Source organism: Somniosus microcephalus, chromosome 8 (genome assembly GCF_052327205.1).
Source record: "Somniosus microcephalus isolate GS21.2 chromosome 8, FLI_Smic_1.0, whole genome shotgun sequence".
In the NCBI taxonomy this organism is placed as follows: domain Eukaryota; kingdom Metazoa; phylum Chordata; class Chondrichthyes; order Squaliformes; family Somniosidae; genus Somniosus; species Somniosus microcephalus.
Genome location: NC_140994.1, coordinates 84,021,315 through 84,047,586, shown reverse-complemented (window position 1 = coordinate 84,047,586; position 26,272 = coordinate 84,021,315).

Sequence of the window (26,272 nt, the reverse complement as noted above, 5' to 3'; positions counted from 1 at the left end):
TGTCTTTAGTTGTGTTGTGGACAGTGTCTTTATTTGTGATGTGGCCGTGGTTTTTAGTTGTGATGTGGGCAGGGTCTTTTGTTGTGTTGTGGGCGGGGTCATTCGTTGTGATGTGGGCGGGGTCTTTAGTTGTGATGTGGGCGGGGTCTATAGTTGCGTTGTGGGCGGGGTCTTTAGTTGAGATTTGGGCGGGATCTTTATTTGTTTTGTGGGCGGGGTGTTTAGTTGTGTTGTGGACGGGGTCTTTAGTTTTGATGTGGGCGGGGTCTTTAGTTTTGATGTGGGTGGGGTCTTTAGTTGTGTTGTGGGCGGGTCTTTATTCGTGATGTGGGTGTGGTCTTTAGTTTTGTTGTGGGCAGGGTCTTTAGTTGTGATGTGGGCGGGGTCTTTAGTTGTTTTGTGGGTGTGGTCTTTATTTGTGATGTGGCGGGGTCTTTAGTTGTGATGTGGGTGAGGTCTTTTGTTGTGATGTGGGTGGGGTCTTTAGTTGTGATGTGGGCGGGTCTTTAGTTGTGATGTGGGCGGGTCTTTATTTCTGATGTGGGTGTGGTCTTTAGTTTTGTTGTGGGCGGGGTCTTTAGTTTTGATGTGGGCGGACTCTTTCGTTGTGATGTGGGCGGGGTCTTTAGTTGTGATGTGGGCGAGGTCTTTAGTTGTGATGTGGGCGGGGTCTTTAGTTGTGTTGTGGGCGGGGTCTTTAGTTGTGTTGTGGGTGGTGTCTTTAGTTGTGGGCGGGGTCTTTAGCTGTGTTGTAGGCAGGGTCTTTAGTTGTGATGTGGGCGGGGTCTTTAGTTGTGATGTGGGCGGGGTCTTTAGTTGTGATGTGGGCGGTGTCTTTAGTTGTGATGTTGGTGGGGTCTTCAGTTGTGATGCGGGCGGGGTCTTTAATTGTGTTGTGGGCGGGGTCTTTATTTGTGCTGTTGGCGGGGTCATTAGTTGTGATTTGGGCGGGATCTTTATTTGTGTTGTGGACGGGGTCTTTAGTTGTGATGTGGGCAGGGTCTTTAGTTGTGATGTGGGCGGTGTCTTTAGTTGTGATGTTCGCGGGGCCTTTAGTTGTGAAGTGAGCGGGGTCTTTAGTTGTTGTGGGTGGGGTCGTTAGTTGTGATGTGGGCGGGGTCTTTGGTTGTGTTGTGGGCGGGGTCATTCGTTGTGATGTGGGCGGGGTCTTTAGTTGTGATGTGGGCGGGGTCTTTATTTGTGATGTGGGCGGGGTCTTTAGTTGTGATGTGGGCGGTGTCTTTAGTTGTGATGTGGGCGGAGTCTTTATTTGTGATGTGGGCGGGGTCTATAGTTGTAATTTGGGCGGGATCTTTATTTGTTTTGTGGGCGGGGTGTTTAGTTGTATTGTGGACGGGGTCTTTAGTTGTGATATGGGTGGTGTCTTTAGTTGTGTTGTGGGCGAGTTCTTTAGTTTTGATGTGGGCGGGGTCTTTAGTTGTGTTGTGCGCAGTGTCTTTAGTTGTGTTGTGGACAGTGTCTTTATTTGTGATGTGGCCGTGGTTTTTAGTTGTGATGTGGGCAGGGTCTTTTGTTGTGTTGTAGGCGGGGTCATTCGTTGTGATGTGGGCGGGGTCTTTCGTTGTGATGTGGGCGGGGTGTATAGTTGTGTTGTGGGCGGGGTCTTTAGTTGAGATTTGGGCGGGGTCTTTAGTTGTGATGTGGGCGAGGTCTTTAGTTGTGTTGTGGGTGGTGTTTTTAGTTGTGATGTGGGCGGGGTCTTTAGTTGTGGTGTGGGCGGTGTCTTTAGTTGTGTTGTGGGCAGGGTCTTTAGTTGTGATGTGGGCGGGGTCTTTAGTTGTGTTGTGGGTGGGGTCTTTACTTGTGTTGTGGGCGGGGTCTTTAGTTGTGATGTGGGCGGGGTCTTTTGTTGTGATGTGGGCGGGGTCTTTAGTTGTGTTGTGGGCGGGGTCTTTAGTTGTGTTGTGGGCGGGGTCTTTAGTTGTGTTGTGGGCGGGGTCTTTGGTTGTGTTGTGGGCGGGGTCTTTAGTTGTGTTGTGGGTTGGGTCTTTAGTTGTGATGTGGGCGGGGTCTTTAGTTGTGATGTGGGCGGTGTCTTTAGTTGTGATGTGGGCGGGGTCTTTAGTTGTGTTGTGGGCGGCGTCTTTAGTTGTGATGTGGGCGGGGTCTTTAGTTGTGATGTGGGCGGGGTCTTTAGTTGTGATGTGGGCGGGGTCTTTAGTTGTGATGTGGGCGGTGTCTTTAGTTGTGATGTGGGCGGGGTCTTTAGTTGTGATGTGGGCCGGGTCTTTAGTTGTGATGTGGGCGTGGTCTTTAGTTGTGATGTGGGCGGGGTCTTTTGTTGTGATGTGGGTGGGTCTTTTGTTGTGATGTGGGCGGGGTCTTTAGTTGTCTTGTGGGCGGGGTCTTTTGTTGTGATGTGGGCGGGTCTTTTGTTGTGTTGTGGGCGGGGACTTTAGTTGTGATGTGGGTGGGTCTTTTGTTGTGATGTGGGCGGGTCTTTTGTTGTGATGTGGGCGGGGTCTTTAGTTGTGATGTGGGTGGGTCTTTAGTTGTGATGTGGGCGGGGTCTTTAGTTGTGATGTGGGCGGGGTCTTTAGTTGTGATGTGGGCGGGGTCTTTAGTTCTGATGTGGGCGGGGTCTTTTGTTGTGATGTGGGCGGGGTCTTTAGTTGTGATGTGGGCGGGTCTTTAGTTGTGCTGTGGGCGGGGTCTTTGGTTGTGATGTGGGCGGGGTCTTTAGTTGTGATGTGGGCGGGGTCTTTAGTTGTGATGTGGGCGGGGTCATTGGTTGTGTTGTGGGCGGGGTCTTTAGTTGTGATGTGGGCGGTGTCTTTAGTTGTGATGTGGGCGGTGTCTTTAGTTGTGATGTGGGCGGTGTCTTTAGTTGTGATGTGGGCGGGGTCTTTTGTTGTGTTGTGGGCGGGGTCTTTAGTTGTGATGTGGGCGGGTCTTTAGTTGTGATGTGGGCGGGGTCTTTAGTTGTGATGTGGGCGGGGTCTTTAGTTGTTATGTGGGCGGGGTCTTTAGTTGTGATGTGGGCGGGGTCTTTAGTTGTGTTGTGGGCGGGGTCTTTAGTTGTGATGTGGGCGGGGTCTTTAGATGTGATGTGGGCGGGTCTTTTGTTGTGATGTGGGCGGGTCTTTTCTTGTGATGTGGGCGGGTCTTTTGTTGTGATGTGGGCGGGTCTTTTGTTGTGATGTGGGCGGGGTCTTTAGTTGTGATGTGGGCGGGTCTTTTGTTGTGATGTGGGCGGGTCTTTTGTTGTGATGTGGGCGGGGTCTTTTGTTGTGATGTGGGCGGGTCTTTTGTTGTGATGTGGGCGGGGTCTTTTGTTGTGATGTGGGCGGGGTCTTTTGTGATGTGGGCGGGTCTTTTGTTGTGATGTGGGCGGTGTCTTTTGTTGTGATGTGGGCGGGTCTTTTGTTGTGATGTGGGCGGGGTCTTTAGTTGTGATGTGGGTGGGGTCTTTTATTGTGATGTGGGCGGGTCTTTTTTTGTGATGTGGGCGGGGTCTTTTGTTGTGTTGTGGGCGGGTCTTTTGTTGTGTTGTGGGAGGGGTCTTTAGTTGTGATGTGGGCGGGTCTTTAGTTGTGATGTGGGCGGGGTCTTTAGTTGTGATGTGGGCGGGGTCTTTAGTTGTGATGTGGGCGGGGTCTTTAGTTGTGATGTGGGCGGGTCTTTTGTTGTGATGTGGGCGGGGTCTTTTGTTGTGATGTGGGCGTGGTCTTTTTGTTGATTCTGGGACGGTGTCTTTTTTCTTTTGCGTGTCTATTCCCATATCCGGAACTGAGTACATTATTAATATTATGCCAGCACAATTGTCATTGAGGTGAAACAGTTTCCAATACAATGCACTTTGTATTAAAAACTTTTGCCTTATAAATATGTTTCGAGGGTCTGTGCATGAAAGACACCAGCCTTCAGTGACCACTGATTGGAGCTGACTAATTAACAGCAGATTGAAAATAGCCTGAGTGCAAGCATTTCTACCTCCCGCTAATACAATAGCATCAGCAAGGTATTCTGTTAACAATTAAAGGCTTTACATTAATTACACAGGACGCTTCCTGTTATAATTCACTGTAAAACCATGTGTAGGTGTGTCGTAGCCTTTCAGTCTGATGTTTCATGTGATTGAATCTAAACTAAAACATAACTTAGGGAAAATAAAATAAATCATCTTAATGCAGAGAATGGATATTTGGTCCCTGTAAAATGATAAGGGAATTAGGAGAAATGATTGAACACAAAATGTGATATTTGACACACTTATCTAACCACGTCAATTACTGCAGCAATTGGCTGGTACCAGAATTTTGTGTGCTGATTTAGAATTCAACGAAGCATGGCACAAAGCACTTCAAAAATTTAATGCTGAACTAATTATTCCATCAACCAACTCAAATAATCACTTATCACAACCATCAGTTTTATCTGGCTTGCCATTTCACCGACACACAATGCAATTTCTACAACATACAGCAGTCCCTAACGAGCGCTACCTGTTACATGCTGTAATTTGACAAGAAGAAAAATACACATAATGCAGAATCACGTAAGAGGGTAAAAGCACAAATTGGACGCATTTCCGATGCCTTCGCGTTTTTCAAGATAGCCCACTAGGTCACCAGCATGTTGTTTCCGCTTGTTGTACTCTTACAGCTGCATAGAAAAGAAATCCGGCTCGAAATCAGAGATCTCAAAAATATACAACAAAGCACAAAAAAGAGAGAGAGAGAAAGAAAGACATTAGTCTTAATGTGTGGGTGAAATACCTTAGAAATGTAGATGAACGTATAATGGTCTAATGGCTTTACATGTGTAGTGGTAAGAAAGAAATAATTGTCAAGCAGAGCAAGTCTCACAGGGATCCCTTTTGTTTGAAAGTGCTGCTTCAAAGAATATGGTATTCCTTTACTCCCTTTGAGCAAGACCCTGTGTGGGAGGATATGTGGGCTTCCCTATCATGACACAACTGGTTGAGCCTTTAGCTAGAGCATAACTCAATTGCACAAACTAGGCAGATCCCCCCAAAAAAGCACACAAAGGATAAATAAAAGCAACTAAGTGATAAGCAAAGTGTGGGTTGAAGAATGTTACCTCCTGAGGAGGTGACAGCTTAGAGAAGCCAGCTCATCATAAGTCTGAAAGCAGCAATAGACAGGTAGGTCACAATTAAACATCTCCCCCTCTCCACAGCAAAACCACTGCTCAGCAGCACAAATTGCTGCCGTCATCTGTGGTTGTGGTAGATATTTATTGGCGGTTTTTGCACACACAAATAAAACAGGACAGGCTGACACAGTGAATTACTCTTTGTGGCACGTTACTGGGGCAGAATTGGCTGCTGCATTTGCCCACACGACAGTCATTGCACTACAAAAGAACTACATGATGTGAAGTGCTTTGAAACATTTTGACTCGATAAGGCACTTTCCAAATGCAAGTATATTCGTATAAATAGCAAACTAGTAATCGCTGTCGCTGAATTGTGTGACAGCATCAATGGAGATTGGAAAACAGTTGAAACCAGGAAGAGCATCAAATTCTGATCATGACAACTTCAAGTGTTTAAATTCTGAAACATGTGGGGGATTATTTTCCTCTCTGTAAATTTCCGTGAAAAGGAAGATGTGTATAAGCCGAGGGGAGCGAAGGCGGTAGAAAGTGCTGATTTTATTTTTGTCCATTACTCCTATGTCCCTACTCTGAGGTTTGGTCCCATTCACAAATGACTGAATGGAAATAAGTCAGAAAAACAACCATTTTTTGCTTATTGACATCATGTTAAAGGCCAATCTTGGGAAACTCATGCAGAGTTACTCAGGGTCAGAGGGGGAAGGAATATACACTAAATTAAAAATGAGTTCTGAATTCATACTAAGAACTTTCATCAGTCTCAGAAATGCTTAGAACTTACAACAAGGAAACAGGCCATTCCACCCAACCAGTCTGTATCAGCATTTACCCTCCACGCGAGCAAATAGTCCAAACCACGCTGTTCCCATATCCCTTCAACCCTTCATACTCCTGTTTAATCTAATCTTGAATGTTGACATAGTTTCTGCCTCAACTACTAACCCTGGAAGTGAACTCTACAGCCTCTCAACTCTCTGTCAATCAAAGATGTTCAAGTATCATCACAGCGCTGACAGTACAAAGGAGTTTTTTAATCCTATGTCATTTGGTTGGGTGCTGATGCAGTAGGAGCAGGAGAATGGGAGAGTGTGAGAGGCATTTATTGATAGAATTTTTTAAAATTAACTTGGCATGTAGGGACAAGTACTAGAGGAGACAATATGTTAGATGTGGTGACCTGAAAATTTGGACCATTTCATAATAAAGATTTAAATTATGGGGTGCAGGGGTAATAATGTGCTGGTGCCACATTTTAGAAAGGTGCAGGTTATGGAAACTTAGCATTGGTTAAATGCGAGTGGGATGACAGCAACGCACAAAAACATGGGATACTTTTAAGAAAATTCAGAAACAAAAAGAAGCCTTATACCTGTATAAATCCTTCTGGAGGGGAAAGAGTGCAGAATAAGAGACAGCCACACGGCTACGTGAGGAGTTAGTTCAACAACTGGCACTGACGAAAGGGTATTTTAGAAGTTGTAAAGAGAGTTACAGTCCTTAACATAGCGAACGGTACCAATAAGAGCATTGACTAAAAAAGTATTAGGAAGGCTAAAATGAATCTAAAAAGCAGTACAGGAGAAAATAGTCAGGGCAATGGGAAAGTGTTTTTTGCTAATGTTAGGAGTCAATGATCAGTTAGGGATAAACTAGGACCTGGGAATAATTAAAACTGATAAGAAAGATATGGCAAAAATGTTGAATATACCTTGGATCTGTTTTTAACTGTGAGAAGGTTGGATCTGTTTCAGCTGCAGCTCAGTTGTTAGCACACTTGCCTCTGAGTCAGAAGGTTGTGGGATCAAGTCCCACTCCAGGAACTTGAGCACAAAAATCTAGGCCGACACTCAACTGCAGTGCTGAGTGGGTGCTACACTGTTGGAGATGCCATCTTTTGGATGAAACGTTAAACTGAGGCCCCGTCAACTCTCTCAAGTAGACGTAAAAGATCCCATGGTACTATTTCGAAGAAGAGCAGGGGTGTTATCCCCGGTGTCCTGACCAATATTTATCCCTCAATTAACATCACTAAAAACAGATTACCTGGTCATTATCACATTGCTGTTTGTGGGAGCTTGCTGTGTGCAAATTGGCTGCTGTGTTTCCTACATTGCAACAGTGACTAAAATCCAAAAGTACTTAATTGGCTGTAAAGCGCTTTGAGACGTCCGGTAGTCACGAAAGGCGCTATATAAATGCAAGCCTTTCTTTCTTTTTTTTCTTTTCATGCCTAGTAGAAAGGTGTAATACTCAAGAGTGGCTGTTTGCATATGATGAGGGGGAAGGAGCCAGCTAAATTGATATGTCTCAAGGTAGAAGGAACAGCAGGGCCAGAGTTAGTTTATCCTGAAGAAATGGCAGAGGTGTTGTGTGATGCCCTGGTAGATGTTTTCATTGAGATCTGGGTTAGTGCCAGAGGAGTGAAGTGATGCAGGTGATGTTACTTTATCACTCAGTGTCCCTGACAGGTGCAACTTCACCTCTTTTCCTGTCTAGCCAGTGCTTCCTGAATACTCTAAGTGTTGTAATTATCCACTTACTGCTCCAAGTGGATTCTGGAGAACAGAAACTACTCCAAACTCCTCCTCTCTAGCACAAACTGCTTTCTCAGACCTCTCTCCTCCAAACTTGGGCCTCAGCTATTTATATCAATTACTTAAATGAGGGGACCATGCGTAATATATCCAAGTTTGTTGATGATACAAAGCGAGGTGGGAAAGTAAATTGTGAGGAGGATGCAAAGAGGCTGCAAAGGGATATAGACAGGTTAAGTGATTGGACAAGAAGGTGGCAGATAGAGTATAATGTGGGCAAGTGTGAAATTATCCACTTTTGCATGAAGAATGGAAAAGCAGAATATTTTTTAAAAGGTGAGGCTAATAAATGTTGATATTCAGAGGGATTTGGGTGTCCTTGTACACAAATCACAGAAAGTTAACATGCAGGTACAGCAAACAATTAGGAAGGCAAATGGTATGTTGGCCTTTATTGCAAAGGGTTGGAGTATAAGAGCAAGGAAGTCTTGCTACAATTGTACAGGGCCTTGGTGAGACCACACCTGGAGTACTGTGCACAGTTTTGGTCTCCTTATCTAAGGAAAGATATACCTTCCGTAGAGGGAGTGCAACAAAGGTTCACGAGATTGATTCCTGGGATGAGAGGGCTGTCCTAAGAGGAGAGATTGAGTAGAATGGGCCTTTATTCTCTGGAGTTTAGAAGAATGAGAGGTGGTCTCATTGAAATGTATAAAATTCTTAGAGGGCTTAACAGGGTAATTGCTGAGAGGCTGTTTCCCCTGACTGGAGAGTCTAGAACTAGGGGGCATAGTTTCAGGTTATGGTTCGGCCATTTAGGACTGAGATGAGGAGAATTTTCTTCACTCGGACGGTGGTGAATCTTTGGAATTCTCTACCACAGAAGGCTGTGGATGCTCTGTGATGAGTATATTCAAGACTGAGATCGATAGATTTTTGGGCACTAAGAGATATGGGGATAGGGCGGGAAAGTGGAATTGATGTAGAAATTCAGCCATGATCTTATTGAATGACGGAGCAGGCTCGAGGGGCCGTATGGCCTACTGCTTCTCCTATTTCTTATGTTGTTAAACTCCCATCCTCACTTCAAACTCAAAATGCAAGTAACTCATGCACTTATCAATGTCCAAAACCAAGTTGCTGCTGACTCCTCTGTCTGTCCCACAATCCCCCACCTCAACTCCCGGCTCTCCCCCCAATCATGCCCACCGCGTCTTCGTTCAGCAGTTTATTCGCCATCTTCCCCCAGCCTTCCACACAATCATCTCATCTATGAAACCTACCACCAACTCTCCCAATACCCTCCTATCTCAACCCATGACTATTCAACTTCACCATACTTGCAGACATTGCCAAACTGTTTCCATCCTCTGGCATTGGCCCTACCTCCTGTATAACTACTGTTATCAATCAGCTTCAAAAAAAGCAGCTTCCACCCCTCTATTATCTCCAACTAACATTCTATCTCCAACCTTCCCTTTCTTTCCAAAGTCATGAAATGCATCATTGTCTTGCAACCACGTCTCCATACTCCAACCTGGCTTTCACCCTGTCCAGAGTCCTGAAACTGCACTGGTCAAAGTGATAAATTACATCCTATGTGGCTGTGACCACAGTTCCCAATCTCTCCTACTGAACCTCACCATTATTTTGACATTGTTGGCAACTGCACTCTCCTCTAATATTTCTCCTCTGCATCCCACCGTAAAAGTACTGCTCTCCTCTAGTTCCACTCACACCTGTCGTAACAAAGACGTTGCATCATCTCCCATGGCTTCTCCTCCTCTACTTTCTCGATCACCACTGGTGTAACCCAGGGCTTCATCCTCAGACCCTTCCTTTTCATCAGAGTGCAGCTCAAAAGCACTCAGCACTTGAGATTGTTTTACATCAGTAACAGATTGTGATGTCTGGCATGTGGCTGACTGTGGGTGCTGTTGTATTATAGATAGCTGATTAACATAGTACATACAGCTAACTTCATCAGGCTCAAAGTCTTTGAGAGCCTCCCCGGTTATTAATTTCACATTTCTCAGTTCCACGCGGGTTGTCCTGGATGAATGCGTTTGTTGCAGACCTCTTGTCCTCCTACTATTTACAAGTTTGTCATCAGAGCAGCAAGATTGACTTAGAAATTCATTAATTTCTCTGCGTGAGTCGTAGCCACACAATAACTTACACCCAACTTTGCCCTCAGAGCTGTCCTTTGCTGATGCCATACAGCATTCTCCTGCCCTTACCTTGGTCCTCTTTATCTTAGCTTTTCTCTCCACCCCATTCTCCCTCAAAGGTGTTGACTCTCTCACTACAATATGGCTCCATAGTGGTGCTCGCTCTGCAGTTTATCGCCAACATAATCATTATTCATGCTTGAGTCTTGCCAGTGAATGTTGGCAGGTTTTCCAACTGTGGAGCACATCACAACTGAGCCCAATTCTGTCCTTGCACACACACAGTTCTGGCGATGATTGGTGTAACGCGATCAGGAGGGCTTTCCCTGCATCCACTCACAGATCTTTCATTGCAGCCCCAGCTAATAGCAACTGCGTCTGCTGTGGCTCAGTGGTAGCCCTTTCAACTCTGAGTCTGTAGGTTCAAGTCCCACTCCAAGGACCTGTGCACCAAGTCTAGGCTGATCCTTCAGAGCAGCACACAGGGAGCGCTGCACTGTCCGAGATGCCGTCTTGGATGAGACGTTAAACCGAGGCTCCGTCTGTCCTCTCAGGTGGATGTAAAAGATCCCATCACACTATTTGAAGAAGAGCAGGGGAGCTTCCACCAGTGTCCTGGCCAATATTTATCCCTCAACCAACATTGCTAAAAAAAATCTATCTTCTCATTGCTGTTTATTGGAGCTTGCTGTGTGCAAATTGGCTGCAGCATTTCCTACATTATCACAGTGACTACACTTCAAAAGTACTTAATTGGTAGTGAAGCACTTTGGGATGTCCTGAATTTGTGAAAGGTAAATGCAAGTTCTTTTAACAGCAAAAGACCAAGGATCAGACCTGGGACCTGCCTAATCTGTACAGCTCAAATATACCACCTCTGAGACATCCCCACCCCAACTGACCCACCTCCCAAGACAATTTCCCGCCCTCCCACAACTGAAGAGTTACAGCGGGGTGCCCATTTGGTGCCGCGTGTTAATGAGGCCCGGGATTCAAGATGGCTCAAGCTTCAGGGCACCAACAGTGGCCGAACGCCATTGAGGCTCCACCCGTTACCTGCTGCCCGCAGTTCTCCGCCTGAATTGTCCTACTTAGCATCACACTGTGTAACTCGTGCAAATTATGTACACTTGATTGTCAGAAATGTCATATTCTTAGAACAGTGAAAAATTACAACAGGTATGGAATATAGAATCATAGAGAATCATACAAAGTTACAACACAGAAGGAGGCCATTTCGGCCCATTGTGTCCGCGCCGGCCAACAAAGAGCTATCCAGCCTAATCCCACTTCCCAGCTCTTGGTCCGTTGCCCTGCAGGTTAGAGCATCCCAAGTGCACATCCAAGTACTTTTTAAATGTGGTTAGGGTTCCTGCCTCTACCACCCTTTCAGGCAGTGAGTTCCAGACCCCCACAACCCTCTGGGTGAAGAAATTTCCCCTCAAATCCCCTCTAAACCTTCCAGCAATTACTTTAAATCTGTGCCCCCTGGTTTTTGACCCCCTCTGCTAAGGGAAATAGGTCCTTTCTATCTACCTTAGGCCCCTCATAATTTTTTACACCTCAATAAGGGCTCCCCTCAGCCTCCTCTGTTCCAAGGAAAACAAACCCAGCCTATCCAGTCTTTCCTCATAGCCAAGATTCTCTACTCCCGGCAACATCCTTGTAAATCTCCTCTGTACCCTCTCTAGTGCAACCACATATTTCCTGTAATGTGGTGACCAGAACTGCACGCAGTACTCTAGCTGAGGCTTAACTAGTGTTTTATACAGTTGAAGCATAACCCCCCTGCTCTTGTATTCTATGCCACATCTAATAAAGGCAAGTATTCCGTATGCCTTCTTAACCACCTTATCTACTTGGCCTGCTACCTTCAGGGGTCTGTGGACATGCATTCCAAGGTCCCTTTGTTCCTCTACACTACTCAGTGTCCGACTATTTAATATATATTCCCTTTCATTGTTAGCCCTCCCCAAATGCATTACCTCACACTTCTCCGGATTGAATTCCATTTGCCACTGTTCTGCCCACCTGACCAATTTATTGATATCTTCCTGCAGTCTACAGCTTCCTTCTTCAGTATCAACCACACAGCCGATTTTAGTATTGTTGTGTATGTACCTTTAAGAGAATAACTGGTCTCAGACTGCAGTACCGGCAGTGACCACCCCTGTATAAAAGGCGCTAGTGAGCCTCTGTGTTTTTAGTTTCACTATTGATTTCCACCAGTAAAGACTTATTTTGTTCCACTCCTGCAGTCCGTGTCTCAATTATTCACGGACGTAATACTGGTGACAAGTAAGAAACGAACTTACCTGCAACTCGGCAGCACCTCAGACGACGTTTTTGAAGGTCGAAGCCAGAAGAAGAAAAAAAAATAGAATCCACAGAAACTCGAGAAACGGGCGTCGACCGTGGGCAACCGCCCTCCAAATCATTGGATTGAAAACTTGCAGGAGAGACTGTCAAGAGCCAGGCTTGGTTCCCCAGTCTGTGGTTTCCCAGCTAATCGGGCTGGTGGCAGGTAGTGCACTGATCCTTCCTGGGCTGCGACGGGCTAGAGCTCGATCGGGTGGCTCTGTAACAGGGCCTGGCAGCGAGTCGGGAAGCAAAGAGAGAGAGAGGGTGGAGCACACAGGGCGCAGTCGGTGCTTCAAAGCCGGGCAGCGTTGGGACCTAAGAAGAGGGAGGGAAGTGTCCCAGAGGGTCCGCTCCAAGACGGGAAAATAATTTTTAAAAATATTAAACGTGCAAGAAACCGTGGAAAGCAGCGCTAACAACAGCGGGGAAGAAGGCAAAGCGCAGGAGGCGCCATTTTGTTAAATCGGGGAAGAAGGCAAAGCGCGGGAGGCGCCATTTTAGATTTGCAAGATGCCGAAGACTGGCTGTATCACTGCTTTTGATAATACAATAGAGGACTGGACCACGTATGTGGAAAGAGTCGAGGTATATTTCGAGGCAAACGAAATAGCGGAGGAGAAAAAGGCATCGATATTGCTAAACTTAATGGGCGCTAGAACGTACGGCCTATTGCGGGACCTGATTACTCCAGCCAAACCGAAGGTGAAGAGTTTTAATGAAATTGTTGCTGTCCTACAGGAACACCTAAACCCTGCACCGCTGTTGATAGCAGAAAGATTTAAATTCCACAGGAGAACTCAGCACAAAGATGAGAGCAATGCTGAGTATCTTACGGAACTACGCAAGCTATCAAAGCACTGCCAGTTCGGAGCAGGACTGGCAGATACCCTACGGGACAAATTTGTCTGTGGACTCCTGAGTGAAGGAACACAGAAGAAGTTACTCACAGAGAAAGAGCTGACGCTAGATAAGGCTTTCAGCGTGGCAGTATCGTATGAAGCAGCAGCCAGGGGAGCTGCAGAAATTCAACAAAAACCACAGGAATACGGCACCCACGAAATGACACGGGGATTTGCAAAATGTTATCGCTGCGGCAGAACTAACCATGACCAGAAGGACTGCTGGTCCAAAGACAAAATATGCAGGCAATGCGGGAAGATGGGACACATTGCACGAGTTTGCAGGTCTGGGAAGAAGACCAGCGACAACAAAAAGGCTACTAAGGAACCGTACAAGAAAGTACAAAAGATGACGGACAGTAGTTCCGAAGACCAGGTGAGCGATAGTGAATCCGGGAACAGGAGACTAAGCTGTCTCAAACTTCACAATGTAATCGCAAAAGAGGATCACCGAACCATTTGGGTCACCCTCACGATAGCAGGGTCCCAAGTTAAAATGGAATTGGATACAGGATCAGCGCTAACCGTCATGAATCGACGAGACTACGAGCGGCTATTTTCACACATACCCTTGAGAGAGACATCCATCGTCTTGACGACGTATACGGGGCAAAAAGTATACCCCAGAGGAAAAATAAGGGTGCCTGTCGAATACAACGGCAAGAAAATACGGAAATTGTATCTCTACATACTGCCAAATGGTGGACCACCGTTATTGGGACGGGAATGGATCAGTAAGATAAACTTAGGTTGACACTCCATTCATGCAATGACGGTGGACGGTAAAAAAGATGAAGACGTCACTCCTGGACGATGGTCAACAATCTTAGCTAACGCCAAAGAGGTATTTCAACAAGAACTGGGCACGCTTAAAGGCGTAACCGCCTCGGTAAAAATAGAAGAGAATGCAGTTCCCAAGTTTTTCAAAGCATATGCAATTCGCCCAGCCGTCGAGGCAGAGCTGGAGAATCTGGAGAAGGCGGGCGTGTTGTCTAAGGTCGACTGGAGCGAGTGGGTGACACCCATCGTTCCTGTCATGAAGAAAACGTTAAGCAATAAGTCCGGGGAGCCAAGGAAGATTCGCATCTGTGGGGATTTCAAGGTGACGGTGAACCCAGTCCTTCACACAGTACAATATCCTCTTCCAAGGATAGAAGACATCTTCGCCTCACTGTCTGGAGGGAAGCGTTTTACAAAAATTGACCTAGCACAAGCATATTTGCAGATGGAGGTTGAAGAGTCCTCTAGGAAGTATCTCACGATAAACACTCACAAAGGTCTTTACCAGTATCATCGATTGGTATCCGGAGTAGCATCAGCTCCGGCGATATGGCAAAGAGCGATGGAACAAGTACTGCAAGGGATTCCGGGGACTCAGTGTTACTTGGACGACATCCTTGTGACAGGTGAAGATGACAGTGAACACCTTAACAACCTAGAACAGGTGCTCACTAGACTACGGGAACATGGGCTGCGAGCCAACCGCCCCAAGTGCGAGTTTTTTAAGAAACAGATATCGTATTGTGGCCACGTGATTGATGAAGAGGGGTTACATAAGTCCCCTGACAAAATTGAAGCGGTTGTTAAGGCCCCAGCGCCTGAAAATGTGTCGCAACTGAGGTCATTCCTCGGATTGGTGAATTACTATCATAAGTTTTTGCCGAATTTGTCGACAATTCTGCACCCACTGAACGCCCTGCTACGAACGGGGGTAGCATGGAAATGGAGCGATGATTGTAAGCGTGCTTTTCAGAAGAGTAAGGACTTAATCACTTCAAGGGAAGTAGTGGCTCACTACAACCCAGCACTGCCGATCAGACTGGCGTGTGATGCGTCTCCCTACGGCATTGGGGCGGTACTGTCACATAAACTCCTTGATTGTTTAGAGAGGCCGATAGCTTTTGCGTCACGCTCGTTATCTTCTGCCGAGCGTAACTACGCCCAGATTGACAGAGAGGCCCTCAGCCTAGTGTGGGGGGTGAAGAAGTTCAATCACTACCTGCACGGTCAAAAATTTACTCTACTAACCGATCATCAACCTCTTATCTCCATTTTCAACCCTCAGAAGGGCATACCGATAATGACAGCACAACGGCTGCAGAGATGGTCCCTTTTCCTAGGGGCACACCAATATGACATCGAGTACAAAGGAGCTAAACAGCATGGAAATGCTGATGGATTGTCACGTCTACCGTTGCCGACGGTGGAAGAAGAAGACCTTGCAGTGGATCCAATGGAGTTATTCCACTCAACCATAGTCGAATGTCTCCCTGTGACGAATGCAAACATAGAAAAGGAAACACGGAATGACCCGACAATATCACGGGTCTATGATTTAACGGTGAAGGGATGGCCAGCACATGGCGAACCACTGCTGCCAGCATTCTCGCCGAGAAGAGAACAGTTGTCAGTGTGCAGAGGAACCTTGATGTGTGGATCCAGAGTAGTAATTCCACCTAAGTTGATGGATAGAGTGCTCAATGAGCTTCATGAGGGTCATCTGGGTGAGGTAAAAATGAAGAACTTAGCCAGAGCGTTTGTGTGGTGGCCGGGAATCGATAGAGAAATCGAAGAGATAACCAAGAGCTGTGCAGGATGCCAGAAGGTTCAAAACGCCCCACCACAAGCTCCTCTGCATCCATGGGAGTGGCCCTCATCTCCATGGCAAAGGGTGCACATTGATTTTGCTGGTCCCTTCATGGAGTCGATGTTTTTAATTGCGGTGGATGCATATTCAAAGTGGCCAGAGGTAATAAAAATGTCCTCAACCACCACGGAAAAAACTATCAGTTTTACGAACCATATTCGCCAGGAATGGGCTGCCTGAACAGATTTGCTCTGACAATGGACCACAGTTTGTGTCTGAAGAGTTCCGGAGGTTCTTAAAGAACAATGGTGTTAAGCATTACACATCTGCCCCATATCATCCAGCCACTAATGGATTGGCCGAGAGGTTTGTCCAAACATTCAAGAAGGCTATCAAGGCAACGTGTAATGAAGATATACCCCTACAACACAAGGTGGACAACTTCTTGTTTGCCTACCGGAATGCGACACATGCGGTTACCAACCAAACTCCAGCCATGATGTTCTTCAATCGAAGACTACGATGCCGCTTGGATTTGGTTAAGCCAAACATCCGAAGAGATGTGGAGAACAGGCAGTTTCAGAATATGAATGAAAGGCCGACCAGGAGTTTTAAGATAGGTCAACCAGTTTTGGCCCGGGACTACCGCACTGAGAAATGGCAGCCAGGAACGATTTGTACACGACAAGGACCTCTCATGTATACCGTGGACGTTGGGGAGAGCATTGTAAGACGCCATGTTGACCAGATTCGAGAGTCACTGGAAAACGTCAACTCCACACCACAATCTGATACACCTGGTAATGAAATCGACGTTCCAATTGCAGCTACCGCAGAACCGGTAATATTGGAAGCAGATGAACCAAACAACGACATTGATCCCGACTCAACATTGCCAGAAGAACCTGATACCCCAAAGAGGCGTTATCCAGACAGAATCAGGAAGCCTCCTCAAAGACTGAACTTATAATTGCTTAAACTTAACCAATGTATCTAGCAACAGTAATTGTGATTGTAATTCGTTATCATTTAGTTGTTAAATGAATGTTATGTACTGTTTATCTAAAAGGGGAGGAATTGTTGTGTATGTACCTTTAAGAGAATAACTGGTCTCAGACTGCAGTACCGGCAGTGACCACCCCTGTATAAAAGGCGCTAGTGAGCCTCTGTGTTTTTAGTTTCACTGTTGACTTCCACCAGTAAAGACTTATTTTGTTCCACTCCTGCAGTCCGTGTCTCAATTATTCACGGCCGTAATAAGTATCATCTGCAAACTTCTTAATCATACCCCCTATATTCAAGTCTAGATCATTGATATATGCACAAAAAGCAAGGGACCTAGTACTGAGCCTGTGGAACCCCACTGGAAACAGCCTTCCAGTTACAAAAACACCCATCAACCATTGCCCTCTGCTTCCTGTCTCCAAGCCAGTTTTGAATCCAACTTGACACTTTGCCCTGGATCCCATGGGCTTTTTTAACTTCGTGACCAATCTGTCATGTGGAACCTTATCAAAAGCCTTGCTAAAGTCCATATACACTACATCAAACGCACTACCCTCATTTACCCTCCTTGTTACATCCTCAAAAATTCAATCAAGTTTGTCAGACATGACCTTCCCTTAACAAATCCATGCTGACTATCCTTGATTAATTTGTGTCTTTATAATTGAAGATTTATCCTGTCCTTCAGAGTTCTTTCCAATAATTTTCCCACTTCAACATTTAGCAACCAGGAATTACAACTAGCAATCAGCAATTTCAAACAACTTCCAATCAAAATCTGCAAGTCAGGAAGCAGCTACCAACAGCAAGGAGCAAAATGTGAACCAATGAAATAGCTCTAAATACTTTTTGAAAGTCCTTTTGGCTGTCATCTTGTTTCTCCATTTGTGAGTTTTTACTACTAGAAATAAGATTTGGAACATAGTAAAGATATTAAAATTATAAAATTTACATGCAAATTGTTTAACTTGCCTGAACAGTAGCGTTTTATGGGTCAAGGATATCTCGGAGTGACTGCAGAGCATTCTGGAGGGGGAGGGTAAACAACCAGTTGTCGTGGTGCATATAGGTACCAACGATATAGGTAAAAACCGGGATGAGGTCCTAAAAGCTGAATATAGGGAGTTAGGAGGTAAATTTAAAAATAGGGCCTCAAAGGTAGTAATCTCAGGATTGCTACCAGTGCCACGTGCTAGTCAGAATAGAAATAGCAGGATATTTCAGATGAATATGTGGCTAGAGGAATGGTGCAAGGGGGGAGGGATTCAAATTCCTGGGACATTGGAACCGGTTCTGGGGAGGTGGGACCAGTACAAACTGAACGGTTTGCACCTGGGCAGGACCGGGACCAATGTCCTAGGGGGAGTGTTTGCTAGTGCTGTTGGGGAGGGTTTAAACTAAAATGGCAGGGGGTTGGGAACCTGTGCAGGGTGACAGAGGAAAGGGAAACAAGGATAGAAGCAAAAGACAGGAAGGAGAAAAGTAAAAGTGGCAGTCAGAGAAATCAAGGGTTTAAATCAAACATGGCCACAGTAAATAATAATTCTAAAAGGTTTAAGAGTGTTAACAAAAAACCTGAAGGCTTTGTGTCTTAATGCGAGGAGCATTCGTAATAGGGTGGATGAATTAGCTGCGCAAATAGATGTAAACGGATATGCTATGATTGGGATTACGGAAACATGGCTCCAGGGTGACCAAGGCTGGGAACTCAACATCCAGGGGTATTCAATATTCAGGAAAGACAGGCAAAAAGGAAAAGGAGGTGGGGTAGCATTATTGGTTAAAGAGGAGATTAACACAATAGTAAGGAAGGATATTAGCTCTGATGATGTGGAATCTGTATGGGTAGAGCTGAGAAATACCAAGGGGCAGAAAACATTAGTGGGAGTTGTATGCAGACCCCCAAACAGTAATGCTGAGGTTGGGGATGGCATTAAATGGGAAATTAGAGACGCATGCAATAAGGGCACAGCAGTTATCATGGGTGACTTTAATCTACATATATAGATTGGGCTAACCAAATTAGTAACAATACTGTGTATACGGGATGGTATCCTGGACATCTTAGACTGGGTATTATGTAATGAGAAAGGATTAATTAGCAATCTTGTTGTGTGAGGCCCCTTGGGGCGGAGCGATCATAATATGATAGAATTCTTCATTAATTTGGAGAGTGAAGTAGATGACTCAGAGACTAGGGTCCTGAATTTAAATAAAGGAAACTACGATAGTATGAGGCGAAAGTTGGCTTGGATGGATTGAGGAACGTTACTTAAAGGGTCGATGGTGGATAGGCAATGGCAAACATTTAAAGATTGCATGGATGAACTACAGAATTTGTTCATCCCTGTTTGGCATAAAAATAAAACAAAAAAGGTGACTCAACCGTGGCTAACAAGGGAAATTAGGGATAGCATAAGATCCAAGGAGAGGATATATAAATTGGCCAGAAAAAGCAGCAAACCTGAGGATTAGGAGTAGTTTAGTATTCAGCAAAGGAGGACAAAGGGATTAATTAAGAGGGGGAAAATAGAATATGAGTGTAAGCTTGCAGGGAACATAAAAACTGACTGTAAAAGCTTCTATAGATATGTGGAGAGAAAAAGATTGGTGAAAACAAGCGTAGGTCCTTTGCAGTCAGAATCAGGGGAATTTATAATGGGGAACAAAGAAATGGCAGCCCAATTAAATACATACTTTGGTTCTCTCTTCACAAAGGAGGACACAAATAACCTCCCAGAGATGTCGGGGAACATAGGGTCTAATGAGAGGGAGGAACTGAATGAAATCAGTATTTGTAGGGAAATGGTGTTCGGGAAATTGATGGGATTGAAGGCCGATAAATCCCCAGGGCATGGCAATCTACATCCTAGGGTACTTAAGGAAGTGGCCCTAGAAATAGTAGATGCATTGCTGGTCATCTTCCAAAATTCTATAGACTCTGGAACAGTTCCCATGGATTGGAGGGTAGCAAATGTTACCCCACTATTCAAAAAAGGTGGTAGAGAGAAAACGGGGAATTATAGACCGGTAAGCCTGACATCGGTAGTGGGGAAAATGCTAGAGTCCATTATAAAAGATGTAATAGCACAGCACTTGGAAAACAGTGACAGGATCGGACAAAGTCAACATGGATTTACAAAAGGTAAATAGTGCTTGACTAATCTACTGGAATTTTTTGAGAATGTAACTGGTAGAATAGATAAGGGAGAACCAGTGGATGTGGTGTATTTGGACTATAGAAGGCTTTCGATAAGGTCCCGCATAAGAGATTAGCGTGTAAAGTTATAGCGCATGGGATTGGGGGTAAGGTACTGATTGGATAGAGAACTGGTTGGCAGACAGGAAGCAAAGAGTTGGAATAAATGGGTCTTTTTCCGAGTGGCAGGCAGTGACTAGTGGGGTACCGCAGGGATCGGTGCTAGGACCCCAGCTATTCACAATATCTATTAATGATCTAGACGAGGGAACTAGATGTAATATCTCCAAGTTTGCAGATGGCACAAAGCTGGGTGGGCGTGTGTGCTGTGAGGAGGATACAGAGAAACTCTAGTATGATTAGACAGGTTGGCTGATTGGGCAGATGCATGGCAGATGCAGTATAATGTGGATAAATGTGAGGTTATCCACTTTGGTAGCAAAAACAGGAAGGCAGATTATTATCTGAACGGCAATAGATTGGGAAAAGGGGAAGTGCAACGAGACCTGGGTGTCCTTGTGCACCAGTCGCTGAAGGTAAGCATGCAGGTGCAGCAGGCGGTTAAGAAGGCAAATGGTATGTTGGCCTTCGTAGCAAGAGGATTTGAGTACAGGAGAAAGGATGTCTTGCTGCAGTTGTACAGGGCCTTGGTGAGACCACACCTTGAGTATTGTGTGCAGTTTTAGTCGCCTTATCTGAGGAAGGATGTTCTTGCCATGGAGGGAGTGCAGCGAAGATTCACAAGGCTGATACCTGGGATGGCAGGAATGACGTATGATGAGAGATTGGGTCGATTGGGCTTACACTCGCTGGAGTTTAGAAGAATGAGAGGGGATCTCATTGAAACATAAAATTCTAACAGGACTAGACAGACTAGATGCAGGAAGGCTGTTCCCGATTGGTGGGGGAGTCCAGAACCAGGGGTCACAGTCTAAAGATAAGGGGTAAGCCATTTAGGACAGAGATGAGGAATTTCTTCACCCAGAGAGTGGTGAACCTGTGGAATTCTCTACCACAGAAGGCAGTTGAGGCCAATTCATTAAATATATTCAAGAAGGAGTTGGATATATTTACATAGAAACATAGAAGATAGGAGCAGGAGTAGGCCTTTCGGCCCTTCGAGCCTGCTCCGCCATTCAACGAGATCACGACTGATCATCCAAACCCTAGCACCCGGTCCCTACACCGACAGCCATCCCACCCAAGCCCTATCCCCGCGTATTTAATCCCCCCTAACACTAAGGGCCAATCTTTTTTTTATCATGACCAATCAACCTAACCTGCACATCTTTGGACTGTGGGAGGAAACCGAAGCACCCGGAGGAAACCCACGCAAACATGGGGAGAATGTGCAAACTCCACACAGACAGTCACCCGAGGCCGGATTTGAACCCGGGTCCCTGGCGCTGTGAGGCAACAGTGCTAACCACTATGCCACCATGTCTGCCCGTTTCTTAAGGCTAAAGGGATCAAGGGATATGGGGAGAAAGCAGGGACAGGGTACTGAATTTGGATGATCAGCCATGATCTCATTAAATGGCAGAGCAGGCTCGAGGGGCCGAATGGCCTACTCCTGCTCCTATCTTCTATGTTTCTATGTTTCAATATGCCTACCAATGTTTTCCATTGGATCTTACATCGCTCTGAGAAGTCGAGGGCTTTTTTAAAATTCAATCATGGGATGTGGGCATCTCTGGCAAGTCCAGCATTTATTGCCCATCCCTAGTTGCCCTCGAGAAGGTGGTGGTGAGCCGCCTTGAACCACTGCAGTCCATGTGGTGAAGGTACTCCCACAATGCTGTTAGGTAGGGAGTTCCAGGATTTTGACCCAGCGACGATGAAGGAACGGCGATATATTTCCAAGACAGGATGGTGTGTGACTTGGAGGGGAATTTAGAAGTGTGCTGTTACCAGGTGCCTGCTGCCCTTGGCCTTCTAGGTGGTAGAGGTCGCGGGTTTGGGAGGTGCTGCCGAAGAAACCTTGGCGAGTTGCTGCAGTGCATCTTGTAAATGGTACACACTGCAGCCACGGTACACCGGTGGTGTAGGGAGTGAATGTTTAAGGTGGTGGATGGGGTGCCAATCAAGCGTGCTGCTTTGTCCTGGATGGTGTCGAGCTTCTTGAGTGTTGCTGGAGCTGCACTCATCCAGGCAAGTGGAGAGTATTCCATCACGCTCCTTACTTGTGCCTTGTAGATGGTGGAAAGGCTTTGGGGAGTCAGGAGGTGAATCACTCGCCACAGAATACCTAGCCTCTGACCTGCTCTTTTAGCCACAATATTTATGTAGCTGGTCCAGTTAAGTTTCTAGTCAATGGTGACCCCCCAGGATGTTGAGTTCATGGGGGTTACCAGAACCATTGCTGACAGCTGGAAAGACTTAGCAAGGCAGCATCCAACAATTCCCACCTGTATCTATGCTCGCAGCTCCTATACGGTATTTCTTTTTAATGATTAACAGTAAGACTGGCCATTCACAAAGCTTGCCACGATTTGCTGTTTGTAACGTCACCCCCCCCTCCTTTACACTTTTGTATCGATTACAAAAATTACTGACATCAAACATTCCAGGGAAATCATCTTTAGGAACAGTGAAAAGTAAGTGGAACTTGTGGGAATTTTCTTTTTAATAAAACCCCAAAGTAAGGTAAAAGCATTAGGGCTAGCAATTCGGTGCATCTACGCCTCTCGTTAGCACCTCTGGGGGCGCTAATGGGGCGCAAATGACTTTTCCCTTCCAATGGGCAGAAGAGACCGCCCCAGGACACCAAAACAGCCTGGTTGGAGATTGCAGAGCAGGTCACCAGCAGGGATGTGGTCAGGAGGATCTGGGTGCAGTGCCGCAAACATTTCAAAGATCTCTACCCCTGCGCATCCTTACTCACACCAACACACCTTGGAACTCCACCCATCCCTCTCTCTATCTACATTATCACATTCCCATCTCACTAGCCAACCCTCACACTCACCCTCATCCTAGTGCAATCATACCAACTAACAACACACAAGGAGGCCACTTGGCTTTGGCACCCCACTCCATCATAGTCACCCCATAAAGATCTAACCCATCCATTGCTTACACTCGTTCCATCACTCTCACTCAACCTTCTCTTCTTTCCCTTCTTGCAGGAAAAGAGAGCCCACAATAAGAGGGAGAGGGGGAGAACCGGTGGTGGCCCTCCATCATTTGCAAACCTTACAACAGCAGAAGAGGCTGCTTTAGAAATATCTGGAGTTGCCGAGCAGCTGGAGGAGGGAGATGGAGAGAGGGGGCCCTCTCAGCAACCTGGTGACAGAATTACATCTCATACAGCTACTTAGCGTACATCAGTCATTCATATGGGCACTGATGTCAGCAGCCGTTGCATGGTCATCATACGCATAGTGATATCTGTGCCCATTCTTCATCTAACTCATCTCTTTACTCTCCCACAGTTCCATCAAGAGCAGCTCCCCACCCCCTCCCCACTGTCCAGCCGGAGGAGGAAGACGACTCCTCAGAGGAAACTGCAGTCTCTGAGGGTGCACCATCACCAGACCCAAGCGCACCCAGCACCAGCGCAGATACACACACATCGGTGGGTCCCACGTGAGATAGAGTAGCGTTGTCACCTGGTGTTTCACAACTCACAAGTGAGCAAGAGTAGATGGTGGAGACAGGATCAGCAGTGGAGACTCCTCGCTGGAGGGCACAGGACTTTCTAAGCTCTGCTCAGCTGCATGCAGATGCTGAGCCTTGGGGGCCATCCAGAAAGAGAATGATCCTGGAGGTGCAGGAAGAAGTGTAGGAGGCTTTGACAGGTTTTGCGAGTATGATGTCAGCAAATGTTCCGAGAATGGAGGCGTCCATCTCCAACATGAGCAGTACCGTGTCACAGGCGATGGCGACTGTAGGCTCCTCCATGGATAGGATGGCCACCTACATGGAGCAGCTAATGCACCAATCACAGGAGCACATGGTATCTATGGAGGATAGATGGCAGAGGCTCATAGACCTGTGTAGGAGGGATGTCACCGTAGACGTGAGTCCTCATGGCCCCACTGATGTGCAGCAAGGTGCTCTCCAGCTCCTTGGCAGCAGGGAAGTGAGCAGGCTGCCTCTACCTCTGCTGAAGCCACAGGGCTAGCACCTCGTAGAAGCACGCGGAAGAGAAAGATGACACACAAGTAGATTCACAAGGGTAGCCACTTGGGTGTTTTATCCAACGTTTATGTAAAGTTTCCGTTAATGTGCTATCAAACATAAAAATCTTAATTTTCAACACTTTCCAGTCTTGGTCAGATTTGTGTGCACCTTTGTAAGTGGCTTAGTGAGTTGCAGTGAATGATGAGACATAGCGGTACTTCCAGCAATGGTGATGAGTGTGAAAGGAATGGCTTGGCCATTGCAGGAATGCTTTATGGTGTTGTTGTGGGGTGGTGCCAACCTGGCGCATCATGTGGCAGCCATATGGGTGTACAGCATCAAGTGAAGTAAATCTGGCAATGATGAGGCCATCCCTAGCCTCCCGGGCAGCAATGTGCTTGGGTGCTGATGCCCTCTGCCATCTGCAGCATCAAGTGATTGCAGAGAAGATTGGTGGTGTTGTTGTTGGTGCTGCTGGTGTGCCTGGTGCTGATGGTGTTGGGGCTGATCGTGGTCAGATTCTGAGGACCAAGGTGAGAGAGTATAAGCGGCACCCATGCTGATGAAATAGATGGCAGGTGAAGTAGAGATGACAGAAGCAATCTGTCAATGGTGAGAGAGGTTCTTCCAATGAGGTGACACTGGATGGAGACGTTGCTGGAAAGACTGCAGCCTGCAGAATCAGTGTTGGGAATGCAGTGATAAACAGCTTCTGCTGAGGGAAGTGATCATCTGTGAGGTGGGAGCTTTTATAGTACATTTGATGCTGTCAACTAATCAGCTGGAGCAATGGCACTGAACTCCCGCCTCAGGTTGACAGACGTGGTTCCCGAGCAGCGTGTTTCCAGTGGCCATCCAGTTAAATTGAAAAGGTAAGGTTAAAACCACTCTGAACGGTCTGACAACTAGCTATCAATAATTTAATATGATAGCAAAATACTGCGGATGCTGGAAATCTGAAATAACAACAGAAAATGCTAGAAATACTCAGCAGGCCAGGCAGCATCTGTGGAGAGAGAAACAGAGTTAATGTTTCAGGTCTGAGACTGATGAAGGGTCCCAAGCCGTGATCCTGACCAACGGTTCCACCACAGACCCAATTCACGTATGGACTGGGGTCAAGCAAGGCTGTGTCATCGCACCAACGCTCTTCTCGATCTTCCTTGCTGCAATGCTCCATCTCACCCCCAGTAAGCGCCTGATATACCTATCAATTCGTCCAATAAAAAGCGACGAGTTAGGAACGTAACTAAAGGTTTTTATTGACTAAATAACAGAGCCCACCCTCGTGGGTGATCGGGTCCAACAAGGAGGAATACCAGCCAGTCGACTACCTTTATACCTGGGCAGGTAGGTGGAGCCATGGGCGGAGTCGGAGGTGGTCAGCCCAGGTATAACAGCGCGACAAGAGGCGACCTCGTATAGTGATACAACAGTGAGAACAGTGATAACAATACAACAGTGATAACTATAGTGTAACGATAGTGAACGATAAAAGTGGTTTACCACATTCACCCCTTGTTTAGATTTGAGTCCGGCGGGGTGAAGTGTACTACCAGTTCTGGTATGTCAGTCTGTCCGGCGGCCTCGTAAGCCTCTCCGATCGTCGCAGCGGCGGTGCTGCATTATCTGGTGTTAATGCTGGTGTCTGCGTGGTCGGCGAAGGCTCGTGGGGTTCCGGCATGCCGTCTACCTGGGCTGGAATTGGGGGGGTGGTGGGGGGGGGTAAAGGTGGTGTCTCCGGAGTGCCCGAGGGTGCGAGGTCTCGTAAGGAGACAGTGTCCTCCCGCCCGTCTGGGTAAGCCACGTAGGCGTACTGGGGGTTGGCGTGCAGGAGGTTCACCCTCTCGACCAGGGGGTCCGTTTTATGGGCCCTCACGTGCTTTCGCAGCAAGACGGGCCCCGGAGAGGTCAGCCAGGTTGGTAGAGTGGTTCCCGTAGTCGACTTCCTGGGGAAAACAAACATTCGTTCATGGGGGGTGGCGTTAACGGCAGTGCAAAGTAGTGACCGGATGGAGTGCAGCGCTGTCGGGAGGACTTCCTGCCAGCGGGAGGTTGGGGGGGCCCTTAGACTTTAAGGCTAAGAGGACGGCCTTCCATACCGTCGCGTTCTCTCTTTCCACCTGGCCGTTCCCTCGGGGGTTGTAGCTGGTGGTCCTACTTGCTGCAATACCTCTCGCTAGTAGGAACTGACGGAGTTCCTCGCTCATGAAGGAGGAGCCCCGGTCACTATGTATATAGTTCGGGAACCCGAACAAGGCGAAGAGGTTGTTCAGGCACTTGATGAC